The sequence below is a fragment of the Oculina patagonica genome, chromosome 2 (genome assembly GCF_052425735.1).
Source record: "Oculina patagonica isolate OP01 chromosome 2, crgOcupat, whole genome shotgun sequence".
In the NCBI taxonomy this organism is placed as follows: domain Eukaryota; kingdom Metazoa; phylum Cnidaria; class Anthozoa; order Scleractinia; family Oculinidae; genus Oculina; species Oculina patagonica.
This window is the reverse complement of record NC_135759.1, coordinates 18701626-18716310: the sequence shown is the minus strand read 5'-3', so window position 1 is coordinate 18716310 and position 14685 is coordinate 18701626. Positions and strand designations below refer to the sequence as shown.

The following is a 14685-nucleotide window of genomic DNA, read 5'->3' as shown; positions in this document are numbered from 1 at the left end:
ACTGAATTTTAGCATCTCATGCCCGAGAAATTAATGAAATGAAAATGTAGCAAAGAAGCTAAAGCAAGCATATTGTGACAAACTACAACGTTTATATGTTTACGGGTCATTGACGAGGAAATATTCCGTAAAACGGCAGACGAGAAAGCAAAGTCGAATAAACTAATATTGAAACTAGGTACTTTTTGTTTGCCAAGGCACTGACAAGTCGGTTTAAGTCGACCGGTTGCAGGAAAAAATATGTTTTATTTCGACGGCCGGAAACTGGGCAACTTACTAGTTTTGCAAAAAATGGCATAATTTCTTTAATACTTGGCGAGCGCAGCCAATCTTTGTACATTTTTAAGGTAAGTAAATGAACTGTCTTTGACCAAATTATAGGGATCTATACCTTGCAATGATTACAAAATGATACTTGTGATTTTTCCTCTCTTCGAATATTCAAATGTTTCCAATGTTTCTGCTGGTATACCATCCAGTCGATGTCAACGTAGCGACAATTTAGAGCGGTTCAAATCAGCCGCAAACGCGTGCAAGCCGATATTTAAAAAGCACAAGTAGCTACAACTGTTGAACAAAACTGAGTGATGTTTGAGCGATGCAATAAATTTCTTCTCGTAAATCAATTGAAGCCGCCTTCTACGTATTCGCTTTTTTCACGATCCCATAATACATCTTGTTTTATTTAAATAACCCCCCAAAATTTTTGCATAAGCATTGTTTTCAATTTCTCTGGGGACGATTGCACGTCACTGTAAATCCCAAGAGAAATTGAAAACAATGCTTATGCAAAAATTTTGGGGGGTAAACAAGATGTATTATGGGAACGGTGAAAACAGCGAATACCGTCCTGAAACCTTCCTTGGCCTTTGTTTTGACGGACGCTTGACGCGCGCCATCTCAGTGCGATAAAGAAAAGCCGTTAAAACTAGCTTTCTAGCCGCCAAATACCTCTGAAATTTTACCTGGTACAATTTGGGACCCTAAATGTATCTAGCCAAAAATATACCCGAAAAACGGCCAGTGCACACTTTTCGACTTTTCAACACACTTTTCGACTCACGATCTGCCAGTCGTCTCCTTCGCTTCTTCTCTTCCTTCCCATGATTCCCTCCGTGTTGAGCAGTCGACTCAAGACCGACCATATAGATTTGGAACGTTCATCCACCATGGGGTAACCACCACGCAGTGTACCTACCATGGGATGAACCACCACACAATGCACCGGAACCACCACACAGTGCACCAAAAGGACTGGGCACCACAAAGGACACACTTCGCGTGACAATGAGGAAAAACATGGCATGAGAGACATATAGCTGCGTTGTTTCTTGTCTAGTATTTCGTAATTAGCATTTATTATGTTCTAGTATCGTAATATTTCCATAATAAATATAGCTGAAAATCAGCGTTAGTTAGTTCACGTTGTTGTCTGCCAACAAGTTTTTCGTCTGTGCTCGATCGGGTCTGTTTGATTCTTTCATCATCCATCCGCTTCAGTCAACGGACTTTTATAAAACATGAAATAATGTTCTGAGATGGCGGTAGGATCGAACCATGGTTTTGTCTAAACTATAGTGGCATATACAACAGTGAACACGTGAAAAAGCCCACAGACTTGCACTGTATAGTCAGTATTAAAGTGATATGTCCACGGCACACATATCGGAACGCGATTCTTGTATATTTGACTATGCAGGGTCGTAACCAGACTTGGCCATAGACGAGGCAAGATCTCGCTAGGGGGCTCAGGGGGCACGCACTCCAAAAAAGTTTGAAATCTAGAAGCTCTGAAACCCTTAAAGAGACATTTTTCATGAGGTATTTCTTGAGAAAAATCAATCTTGTTCAACTGGGGATTATTTTCCCAACAAAACATATTTTGGATAAAAAGTTTGGGTAAAAATCTAGACGAGGCAAGTGCCTCGTCTTGCCTCTTGCTACTCCGCAGTAGTTACGGCCCTGCTATGAGGTGTCCACCATAGCAACAGGCCATTCTTAAAACAATAAAGTCAGTTCGTTAAACATTTGCGTGGACTGGTGGATCGCGTGCCTGAAGCTGCATGGTTTTTAACAGGGCGCCCCTTTCAACATGTGGTCGGGCAAATCGCCCAGCAACTCTAGCGTTTCTAGCCAAGAGGAAAATGAAGTAAGTCATTCGTATACCTTATTTTAATGCGATAGGTGACATCAATATTTGGTGGTGATTTGCAACACTGATACTTTTTTGGCGGTCAAAAACATTTTGTGTGTAAAATAATCTCGTCCAATATGAGACGGCTGTATGCTATTTTTCTGCTGTTTGAGAAATTATAAAAGCAATACAGAGCGCTCTTGATCCCAGATGCATGATTTAATGGTATTTTGCAGATTGTTAGCTGAAATAAATCACTTTTAAGAGGCTCTCAAGTAATAAATCTCATTTCGGTAATGTAGGAGGAAACGCGTTATTTCAGTTCGTGATCAAAAAATAACCACCCGTAAGAACAGAAAGTTGCAATTGGTTCGTTGATAAGAGATGCATCATAAATTCTAGATGTTTATTATATTTTTCTGTGCTCAGATGTAATGGCTCTTTAATTTACGAGACCGTGCACTAAATGAGACCTCGATTGCTCTCCCAGTACGCACTTAGTTGCCATTCTATAACGACAGCCCTCTAGCTGCAAGAATTTCGGTCAACAGAGAATTCTTTAGTTCGTTTTTCTTTGTCAAAAATTAAGACCTAGAATTCACAATGATTTTATTGGGTACTTTATTTTTATCAGGAACAAACTATGCAACGTTAATATATGGGATTTAAAGAACTTGTTTCTCTGGTCTTTCCGATTTTGTTTTCCAGATTCCGGATTCCGAACAAGCCGGAGTATAAACCTAAACATCGAGCTCAAAAGTCTATATAGCGAGACGCTCGATCAAACTGAAACAATCAACATAAACTGACGCCTAACGTCTCTCTAAAACACTGAAGGTCACAGCTTTCTCGAAATAAAGCAATCTATGGCTATGTCATTCGTGATAAGAAACAACACACCTTTGCATTTAGAATGCAAGTGATCAACATCTTCACAGAAAACAGACGGAAAATTTAAGACCATTTCTTACCAGAGCGAACATTTTGAGAACTTAAAAATATTTTGTAAATATAAATGAGCCACTGCAATAGTAAGATTGCGTTATATTGTAGCGTGACTTCTGATAAACGACATACGATACGCGGGAGTTAAAAGCTGCGAGAAAGGTCAAACGGTATTTTGTTGGGGTCTTTGTTCACAGCGGCCCTGTTTATTATAAGAATTAGAAATTTCTGTCTGCTAAATCTAATAGATCCCATCATATAAAATCAGTCTCTTTCGTTTATACATTGCAGTCTTCCATTCTAACTGCACGGGAGTATTTTGCTCTTGTGTTCTATGCGGCGATTTCTTGTAAAGTTAAATTTGAATTCTGTTCGTTTGTGCCAAACAGAATGAAAGATCCTGCCGATAGTCGTTCGATGAAAATCGATCATTTTAAAAGTCACATCATCGATTGGTCATCGATTTCCAATATCAATCGATTAATTGACATCGATTAATATCGATTAATATCGCTTATAATCGATTATTGGTTTCATCGATTTGTAAGGCCGGGTTGTCAGGAGGTTCACTGTGTGGTGGTTCCGCCGCGTGATGAGTACACTGTGTAGTGGATGCCATGCGTCATTGGTGCACTGTGTGGTGGTTCACCAGTGGTAGGTGCACTGCGTGGTGGTTCATTGTGTGGTGGGTGCACTGTATGGTAGGTACATTGTGTAGTGGTTCACCAGTGGTGGGTGCACTATGTGGTGGTTACGCTCTGGTGGGTAACGTTCCAAACCCTGCTCAGACCGACTCAAAAGACGGCTGGGGACGAGTCAGGCGATCGCGCACTCTTTTAAACACACTAAAAAACGTACACAGATGTCTGCTATGCAGGCTACGGGTTTGACAGATTGATAACTCTTGACAAATCTTTAAATTCTTTTCAACGTTAAAATGTCACAAAATGCAGGCAATAAATGAGGTTTAATCACTGTTTTGTAAATACAACACGCGATGGTTAAAATGTTTCCGTCCACAAAAGGGATAGTTGCATTTCAAGAACTTCTTATAAATCAAATCCCACGTTCAGTTACGCAAAACTTGAAACATTTGAACGGAAAACAAAACTTGAACGGTCAAGGATTATTTGGAGACAAAATGTTTATTCAAGTTAACATTACATTTGCCGTTAGAAGCAAAAAACTTTTGACTTTCTTGTGTGTATGACATGCAGTAATTTTAGTGAGCGTCGCTTTGTAATGATGTTGTATTCCTACGCGGAGCGAAAATGCGTGCCAAATAAAATATAAACGGTATTTGATTTGGAATAAATCATCGGTCAAACAATTACTATAAACACAATAAACACTAAAAGGAAGCATTTACCCGACTTCAGCATTCTCATAAGTCAAGAAAACTCTATTTGAAGTCAACAGTACGCTTTTGATTTTCATGTGTCTCTTCGATCGTAAATCAAAGGACTCCAAAGTCGAAAGATTATTTCATCGCTTTAAAGACCTTGATGTTCGTTTTTTCGGCGGTCGAATAATTTGTAGGGTATTCCCTTTCGATTTAAAATTCCCTGAAGGTGTATTTATCGGTAAAGGGATGAATGACCACATTGAAAATCTTAACAGCGAGCCGCGTGGACGCCATTTTGGTCATTTGCTCTCTAGCAAGGAGTGAGAGACTGGGAACCAGTTGGGAAGAACAATACAACCCAAATATGGGGTTTACTTACACCCAAATATGGTAAAAACTAGTTGTACCTATCGGCAGGAGCCTCCTGCTATCGGTAAGTGCCAACGAGCGAAATACTCATGTTTGTTCATAAGAACAGATATTGAACAGATTGAATGGTTTTTGATAGAACTATATTTGAAATGACCACTGATATGGTAAATTGTATTTTAGGTATTAAATATGCGAAAAAAGTGCTATTTTTCTGGTGTTCATAAATAACACAGGCTTGATAGCCTGCGTAGCAGGCGCCGTCGTTTCCAGCGCGCGTATTCTCGCGATCGAAAAAACGTACACAGATGTCTGATGATAACTCTTGACAAATCTTTATATTCTTTTCAACGTTAAAATGTCACAGCATTCAGCATTCTCATAAGTCAAGAAAACTCTATTTGAAGCCAACAGTCCGCTTTTGATTTTCATGTCTCTCTTCGATCGTAAATCAAAGGACTCCAAAGTCAAAATATTATTTCATCTTTTTGAAGGCCTTGATGTTTATTTTTTTTGGCGGTCGAATATTCTGTAGGGTATTCTCTTTCGATTTATAATTCCCTAAAGGTGTATTTATCGGTAATGAATGACCACATTGAAAATTTTAACAGCGAGCCGCGTGGACGCCATTTTGGTCATTTGCTCTCTAGCAAGGAGTGAGAGACTGGGAACCAGTTGGGAAGAACAATACAACCCAAATATGGGGTTTACTTACACCCAAATATGGTCAAAAAAAAAGTCCCTTACGCAGAACTTAAGATTTTTTCTGCCTATACACTCATACGCACACGGCTCTATGATTCTGCCGCCTCGACAGCCTCACCTCTTGGCTCGGCTGTCTCGTTGGCAAAAAGTCCCTTACGCAGAACTTAAGATTTTCTCTGCCTATACACTCATACGCACACGGCTCTATGATTCTGCCGCCTCGACAGCCTTGCCTCTTGGCTCGGCTGTCTCGTTGGCAATAACCTTGTAGTAAACCATAACCTCTTTTGTGCTATAACAAGAACGAAATTTTCGATTTCAAAAACAGCTACAAGTTAATGGCTTCTAAGGGAGTAAAAATGTGAAATCTAAACTTTGAAATATGCTACCTTCATTTTGAGAAGGACATTTAAAAATTCGCTCTTGTCATAGCACAATAGAGTACACCACGATTATGTTTCTTGCGAATCAACTCTTGAAATTCTATATCGGCGGAGAAAACTTGGACACAAAATTGCAGATTTTGAGGATTCCGAAGACCTTCCGAGTCAATGTTTACAACAACGTGTGATATGTTCAAAGCTGTGAATCTAATTATTTATAATTAATCGGGCGTGGCCGATTTAAGGTTTACCCTTTGGTCGTCCTAGAGCGTAGTCTCCTGGCGCGGCCAAAAAGACGGGGATAGCTCGGGGTTGCTACAAAACCGCTACGGGTGACGCATACCGCAATGGTTTTCATTTTAGTTTTGACAGGAAATCGTTGCAGGCACACTTGGTCGACTTTTGGGTTAATGTGTAATCAGGTTGTGTTTTTTTGCTTCGGCGGAAGGACAGAGAAAAAAGCTTACGGTGCAAAGTACAGTATGGGGCCCAGTTCTCGGCCACTTTTGACGTAAACTTGTATTTCTTACCTCAGAAGAACCGCAGGAACTTGAAATTTCTCGCAGAGCTAGCTACATTATTCAGCTTTTTGGTGTAAAGCTATCGACCGGTCAAAAATTAATTTGCCCGAGCAATAATAAAAATAAAAGCTCCATTTGTGGGCCCAGTTCTCGGCCACCTTGGCCCAGTTCTCAGCCACTAAAAAGCTTGTGCGTAATTATCTGTAAAAAAATGCTCAATTAATTTTCACAGTCATAAAATCACTCTGTAAACCTATTTATACTATATCGATCCCAAATTATTTTTATGATGCTTTGTTTTACTTTAGAAAAGAAGGATTTTAACGCGCCTAGTTGCCTATGTGCAGGTTCTGGCAAAACCGCATTGTGTGACCCGTGCATTTAGATGGTTTATTTTGCAGTGAAAAGGTCTTGAAATATTTAGGTGTTGTAGAAATAATAGACAAGACAAGAGTCAGCTCAAAACTTAGAGATAAGATTGAACTTTATTTTTAAAACATTTATTTCTTTCATTCTGGCAGCAGCAGATGAAATTATATTAAAAACCAAGCGCTAAGCTGTGATAGCGAGCAGGGTGGCCGAGAACTGGCAAATACGCAAACGTCGCAAGAAAAAATTTCGAAGTAAATTAAGACCAAAAAATACAACGGTTCAACGAAAAGTTAACTAAAGCAGAAAGCTGAATTATTCTACGTTTCACATGCCAAAAATTAGCTCGTATGGTGGGGGCTTTTGGATAAAATACGAATTTAACTACATTCATGAATTTGGAGCCGTAAACAAACAACTACCTCCGCGTAAACTCGACGTGTGAGCTTTCTATATCGAATTGAACGATCAAACTCAAGATACTTAAAGCACATGAATCAGTCTATCGTTTGAAGGAAATACCTTTTCTTTTTGATTCAACTGGAGTGTGAAAAAACGCGTTAAACACAAAGTGGCCGAGAACTGGACCCGGCCGAGAACTGGGCCGATATATTCACCATTGTGAAATTGCACTTACTTTGACAAGTTAAAGTTATTTTTGTAAATGAAAAAGGTAACGTCATTGATGTCACGCAGTGTTTTTTTTAGCAAACTAGATGGTTTGCTGGTTTCTGACTATGAATGGGGGTGTGATCTTGCGGTATATTTTTTGAGCCTGACTCCGCCGTAAAACTTTTTTTTTATTTAGCAAGAACTGTGTCGATTTTCATTTCGAACAATTGGTCGTCAAGTCGTTTGTCACAAAGAGTAGAATGTTTGTACAGCATGTTTTGGAATTATTTTAGATTTGGTTAGTAAGACGCTTCTGAAGACCTGAGCAAAACATTGGGAATGTACAGTATTAATAGGAACTTGAATGGAATTTTTCACAAGTTGGATAAAGGTATCAACTGAAAAAAATGGAATTCAAAATGAGAACTTGGATTTTGTTGTACACGTAATTAAATTTTATCGCGGATTGGATGCATAATATCACGGCTTTGAAAGTCTTCAAATAATTAGAAAGGTTCCTTTCTTCCTTTTGATCTTATTGTTATTTTCATGTATTGATTATTCGAAAGTGGTTTTCGTTGATACGAAAAAAAAAACGGGTTTTCACTGAATTGCTTGAAGTATTTTTAGACGTGATAATATTGGCTTAATCAAATTACATTGTGCACGAAATATTTGTTATTCTTTTGTCTTGAAACTTTGAGGAAATTGAAATTTTTGTTTGACAGTAGTGTATGAAAGGCATTTTATAGAACTGAATAAAAAATAAGAAACATTGATAAAGGTTATTTCAAAGATTTATTTTGCCTGATTTTGAAGGGTTTCAGGAGTTTTAAAGAGTGCTGGTAAACGGCTGTATGTTGTTTGTGATTACGGATCTTATTTAGTTTCGAACGCTCTAATTTTTGAAAGGTTAAAACAGGTTAAAACCGGGCGGTTTCATGAGTTTTTTGGGTAGAAAGGTACGGTGGTGGTAAAAAAAAATGTTTAGAAAGGAATGACTGTAGTAGCACGTAAGTCGGAGGTTTGCGTGAGTCACGGGGTATAGTATGCGTGAGCTGGATTTCCGGCGTCATAACGGCATGTTTTGTTTACTGAAAGATACACTCGACGTTTAGTTAGCTTAGTCGGCTTGGGAAACTATTTTAAAAATGAATGTTGTAATAGTTAATTAATAGTAATCTAGAATTAACCCACGCTCGATTGGAGTCTGTTCTGGATTCGCGCTACCTTCTCGCCGCGAAGGAATTTTGTAAAATTTCGCTAGTGGAAAGAGGTACTGTAAGAACAGTATCAATAACTCAAAAGGAGGAACTTCTTTGTAGCTCTGAATTAAGACGTATGATAAAATTTTAGAATAAGAAACTTTCGATATATGGTTTTCATATTGTTTTTGTCAATTTCCTTTTGTGGCAGATTTTTTGAGAATCAGCTTTTCTTTCGTGTGATGACAGACATGCACAGGACAGAACGAGAGGTGGATGAGAAAGATGCCGAAGATGAATAGGCACCGAAAAACGACAAGAACCGTCAAGGACTTATCTTTAGAGGGCGGGGAGTTTTGGCATACTGTATTTTGAGGACTGGACTGGACTAGTAAAACGCGGACTAGTAAAACGCAGACTTGTAAAACGCGGACTAGTATAACGCGGACTAGTAAAACGCGGACTTGTAAAAGGCGGACTAGTAAAACGCGGACTAGTAAAACGCGGACTTGTAAAACGAGGACTAGTAAAACGCGGACTTGTAAAACGCGGACTTGTAAAATGAGGGCTTGTTAAGCACGGACTTGTAGAACGCGGACACTAAACGGAAACTAAACGGTTTAGCGAGCGAAACAATTTGTGTTTGAAGCTCTTGTGTGTTTCTTCGACGGCATATTTCTAGCTTTTTTGAGCACTCTATGGTCTGTTTTAGCGTGGAGATGTTTTTGCAGTATAGCACATGTTCGTTCTGCAAACCCCTACTAAAACAACGGGATTGATGCTATGAGTTGTGTGCATATGTTTTTTTCTTTCCACTACTTGACGTCTGTTAAGTGCAGTCGTTTGTATTGCTCGCACGAGGTAGAACGGGGCCCGTCCAGAAATCAACAGTCAATCGTAAATAAAGGTGACGGGCCTACACGACTCCTACGTTCGTGACATTGGAATATTTGCCGTTAAATGTTTAAGTTCGGTCTTTCGACCTTATTTGCTTCTGACTTCTTTCTGATGGTACTGTTTTAATTTGGGGGCAGTATGTGGTAAATAAAGGTGACGGGCCTACACGACTCCTACGTTCGTGACATTAGAACATTTGCCGTTATATGTTCAAATTCGGTCTTTCGACCTTATTTGCTTCTGACTTCTTTCTGAGGTTACTGTTTTTTTGAGACATTATGTATTGAAGAGAGCCGTAAGATGATTGTGGCCAAGGAATTCGAAGTGTCTAGAGGCGTTTTACAAGTCCGCGTTTTACTAGTCCAGTCCAGTCCACAAGTTAAAGACACATCAAGACCACCCCACTGTGAATTGCCATAGCACAGACAAAATTATAGTCAATATCTTATGTGTTTTTAAGAGAATTACATAAGAACCAAGGCATGTCTTGTCTTGCCTTACATTGACATGCAATAATTTGGAAATACTAAGCTCGTAACAGTTTAAGACAGAATCCATCAGGAATTTGAGTAACATTAATTTTAGGTACGCAAAAATTGAGCACCAGAATAATTTAAATCCTTGTGTTCTTTCATACCTTGTTAAAGGCTTGACATGTGATAACACCAACATAACACCAACAACAGTTCTTTATCAGTGGGGATTGAAGAAAAAAATGGAAACACCATCACACAGTTGACCCCCATGCAAAAACACTCCAGGATGTCACGGGACTGTTTGGTGTCCGTCTGCCAATTTCTAACTTCAAATTCCAATGTTAAATTCACATTAAATTTTCAATATTTCTTAGTTGTCTAAATTTTACTAATTCTTTTAAAAAAACTATCACCTGCCAAACATCCCCAAAAATCACTCAAAAAATTACAAAATACCGCAATACATAGATACATGGGATGAGTGAAGTTTCCTTGTATTCCTTGAAACACCAACAAGATATTTCCGTTTAAGGTGGCTGATAATGGGTTTCAGTATTTCCCAGTCCTTATACTTTGGTTCAGTACTAAAAGCCTTCATCAATTGCTATTACAGTAATGGTATGAAACAAATGTTCAATCATTCATCAACAAGTTGTGATCATTTTCTTGACAATAGTAGTTCCCCGGTAAACAGTTGTAGTACTGTCCCATCAAAGTGCAATGCCTGGAAAATACCGAAAAGCACACGACCGTCAGGTGAAACCGCACCTTACAGTATTACCAATACACTGCACTTTGCTAAGTCAAACTTTACATTGTCTAGTCGTCTACTTCAATCGTTTATTTGTATTGTGTGAGATACATTTATAAATTGAAACCATCATGTCATTAAGTAATAATGCAATCTCGACAACGTTCTAGATATTATATTATGCACACTAATACAGCTCATGCAAGCCCTGTGACTTACACAAACACAGTCGGACTGAGTGCTACTTAAGTAACTGCTTCGTGGTTTCTGCTGTACTGAACCCTGCCTTTCAAGGCAAAGCGCCCGATTTTAAGCTTCTCAAGCTTCTCAATGTTCTTGTTCGCTATGTTCCAGCGCACGGGGCACAAAGCTGAGGACAATAGGAGATTTGCATGGTGGCGTCATTTGACTACAACTACCAGAATCCTTCACTTTGTCTTCTTATCATTCTAATTAGAGCAATTGTGTTTTAAACCCCACTGGGAATTCAAAATTTTTTTAAAATAATAAAGGAAAAGCGAAATGAATTATGGTATTTGTAGTCAAATGACGACATCGTGCAAATGCGCTATTACCTGTAATTACTTGAACAAAGAAGTTTAAAACAAACATTCTCATGAATATTTCGTTTGTTGTCGACTTCAGTCGTCGCAGTTCGTGCATACTCTTAACAAGCAGCTATTTCAAAAAGAAATAGTGTTTCGTTTCCAGATTGCGGAAGGGTGAGAATAGCTTAACTTTAAAGGAGAGGTGGGTTTGGGGTTTATTTTAATTTGGAGGTTCTGGCGTATGGAATTTTTGCGCGAGTGAAAATGAAAAGAACTTCATATTCAGTAGTAACTTCCCATTTAACACCTACTGTCCATTTTATGTAAAGGAGACAAACTCAGTCCTCCTGCAGTTTGGCAGAGTTCAAGTAACACATAACATTTCTCCTTATAGCAATAGCATGTGTTTTTATCTCCAAATTAAGTTAAATAAAGGGAGTTTGCCTTCACCTTTTTTACTCATCCAATGAAAATTAAAAATGGCACTTTATAGCATAACTTTGAATGTTCCATCAATGAAAAAATAACTACAAAAATTATTATGAAATTATTATCTTTTGACAAAAATCGTGAGGTATATAAATCTCTAAATTGATCACATTTTCAAATCAAATAAATGCAAAATTCTAGACAAACCAAAACCCTGGTCGACAAGAACAGAGATAAGCACAAATACACTGTTTCAAAGCCATTTCTTCCAAATCAAATGCCTGTGGTCACTTAACTTCGACAGGTAAACAAATTAATGTAAAAAGTTACCATACACAGGGTGTATACCGGGATTTACAATTAAGCTGAAATACATCCAGAAGTATTTACAGTCATACCATGATTGTATTTTGCTCGATCCGCGCTGCACGCTCTTCCGGCAAACATAAAATTATCTCCACAGAATAACTAAGTTGCTTCTGTTGTCAGTGTAACAGCCTTACATTGGTAACACTGATAATAACGATTTGCATTTTTGGCGATACTGTGGAGTTTCGATCAGACCGCGATGGCTTTGAATAATCCAAATAATGTTTATATCATTAATTTAATTTCAGAAATCTGCTCCAGCAGTTGCAACGGTAGTTAATGTTGAGCGTTACATCAACTAAGGAGACGAATTTAGTTCAACACGGCAGTTGAACACCTTGCTATACGATACTGTCCATACAAAATTTAAACTTTGAACAGAACTTGACTGTCTTCTTTTTCGTTCTCAACTTTCCGTGCAGACTCGAATGTTTTTGCGACGCACGTGACACTGATCACGCAATTCCGGGTACATCCACGCGAGAACCCACGCAATTTTGCGTGTATTCGCGCTGTTTGTGACGTTGAAAATGCTGTGAATTTTCATGTACAAATAGAATAGGGCAATCTCCCACATTTATACATTCCTCTGTTACATGAATTGAAATAAACTTTGTAACTCACCTGCAAATATGCACTTCTCTTTGTAGCGCACTTAAGCTCTACCGTGCGAGCAAACACGAGATACGCCAAGTCATCCCGTTTTTCTTTGCGCTTGCAAACACTGCTTGGTGGAAATTTACTTCCGTTTCAGAATAATATTAAACGCTACGAGAGCTTTCTCTAGTTTTCTTACAATACATCGCTTTAATCAAACTTAAAACCTTGCAGTCGTTAGATATTGCTGTTTGCAACGAATCTCAATATTTTTGGTCATGCTGAGTAATATATTTCCGATATTTGAAGAACATGTCTCTACGAAATTAATTGCCATCGGTCATACGTATTTACTTTGTGGTTACGATCGTTCTTGTGATTGGATAGCAGCCCCCCGTGCGAGCAAACACGACAAGTCATCCCGTTTTTGTTTGCGTTTGCAAACACTGATTGGTGGAAATTTACTTCCGTTTCAGAAAATCGCTAGCATGTTTACTTAACAATTAAACGCAACGAGAGCTTTCTCTAGTTTTCTTACAATACACCGCTTTAATCAAACTTAAAACCATTGCAGTCATCGGTCATACGTATTTACTTTGTGGTTACGATCGTTCTTGTGATTGGATAGCAGCCCCCCGTGCGAGCAAACACGACAAGTCATCACGTTTATGTTTGCGTTTGCAAACACTGATTGGTGGAAATTTACTTCCGTTTCAGAAAATCGCTAGAATGTTTACTTAACAATAAAACGCTAGGAGAGCTTTCTCTAGTTTTCTTACAATACATCGCTTTAATCAAACTTAAAACCATTGCATTCGTCAAATATTTCTGTTTGCAACGAATCTCAATATTTTTTGATCATGCTGAGGAATATCTTTCCGATATTTGAAGAACATGTTTTTACGAAATTAATTGCCTTTGGTCAAACGTATTTACTTTGTGGTGACGACCGTTCTTCTGATTGGATAGTAGCCCCCACTGTGTAAATAGTTCACATCGAAGCCAAAATAATACCGTATCGTTTCTGAGGAAACGAAACAAAAAAATACATACTTATGATTGCAAGGGTCCTGCGCGACCTTAATACGACTCCGACTCCATCGCTAGTGAAAACCTGCCTTAAGGTGGCTGGTAACGGTTTCCAGCACTTTCCAGCTCTTATACTTTGACGGGTCATTACTACAAATCTTTATCAGTTGATGCTACAATAATGGTATGAAATTAATGCCCAATGATTGGTGAATATGTTGTGGTTATTTTCATGACGTCAGTGGTTACTATAGCAACAGTATAACCTGTTAAAAACACCTTTAATTTTGTCTTTAAGTGCTTATAACTCAAAAACGAGCTCGGTGACCCCTATTTTTTATTATTGAACATTGATCAGCATGTTAAGATACAACTTTTTGCAAAGTTTTAAAAAATTCTACGAAGCGGTTTCAGAGCCACCTTAAATTTTCAAATATTTAAGGTGGCTCTGAAACCGCTTCGTAGAAATTTTTTTAACTTTGCAAAAAGTTGTATCTTAACATGCTGATCAATGTTCAATTATAAAAAATGGGGGTCACCGAGTTCGTTTTGAAGTTATAAGCACATAAAGCCAAAATTTAGGGTGTTTTTGACAGGTTATATTGTTGCTATAGTAACCACTGACGTCATGAAAATAACCACAACATATTCACCAATCATTGGGCATTAATTTCATACCATTATTGTAGCATCAACTGATAAAGATTTGTAGTAATGACCCGTCAAAGTATAAGAGCTGGAAAGTGCTGGAAACCGTTACCAGCCACCTTAATTAAACAATGAAGGCCAGCTTGACATCATGTTAATCGGCCACCAAAATAGTCCACTGAGCTCTTAATTGGAGTTCCGTAATTGAAGTTTGAAGTAGTTTTCGTTGACGGCAATAATTTGAAGCTTTCTCGGAGTCACAAAAAAGTTAAATTGCATGTTTGGTGTTTATAAATTGTAGTTTTTGACATTTCGAATGCTCTTGTAAGTTGTAACTTTGGGTTAAACAACGC

The 14685-nt window shown here is 38.3% G+C and overlaps 1 protein-coding gene across 2 annotated transcripts in view; it reads left to right on the top strand.

The window, feature by feature from the left end:
- The window catches only part of LOC144643290 (uncharacterized), a 54541-nt gene that overhangs the window by 1569 nt on the left and 38287 nt on the right, over nt 1-14685 (top strand). The window lies entirely within an intron of this gene.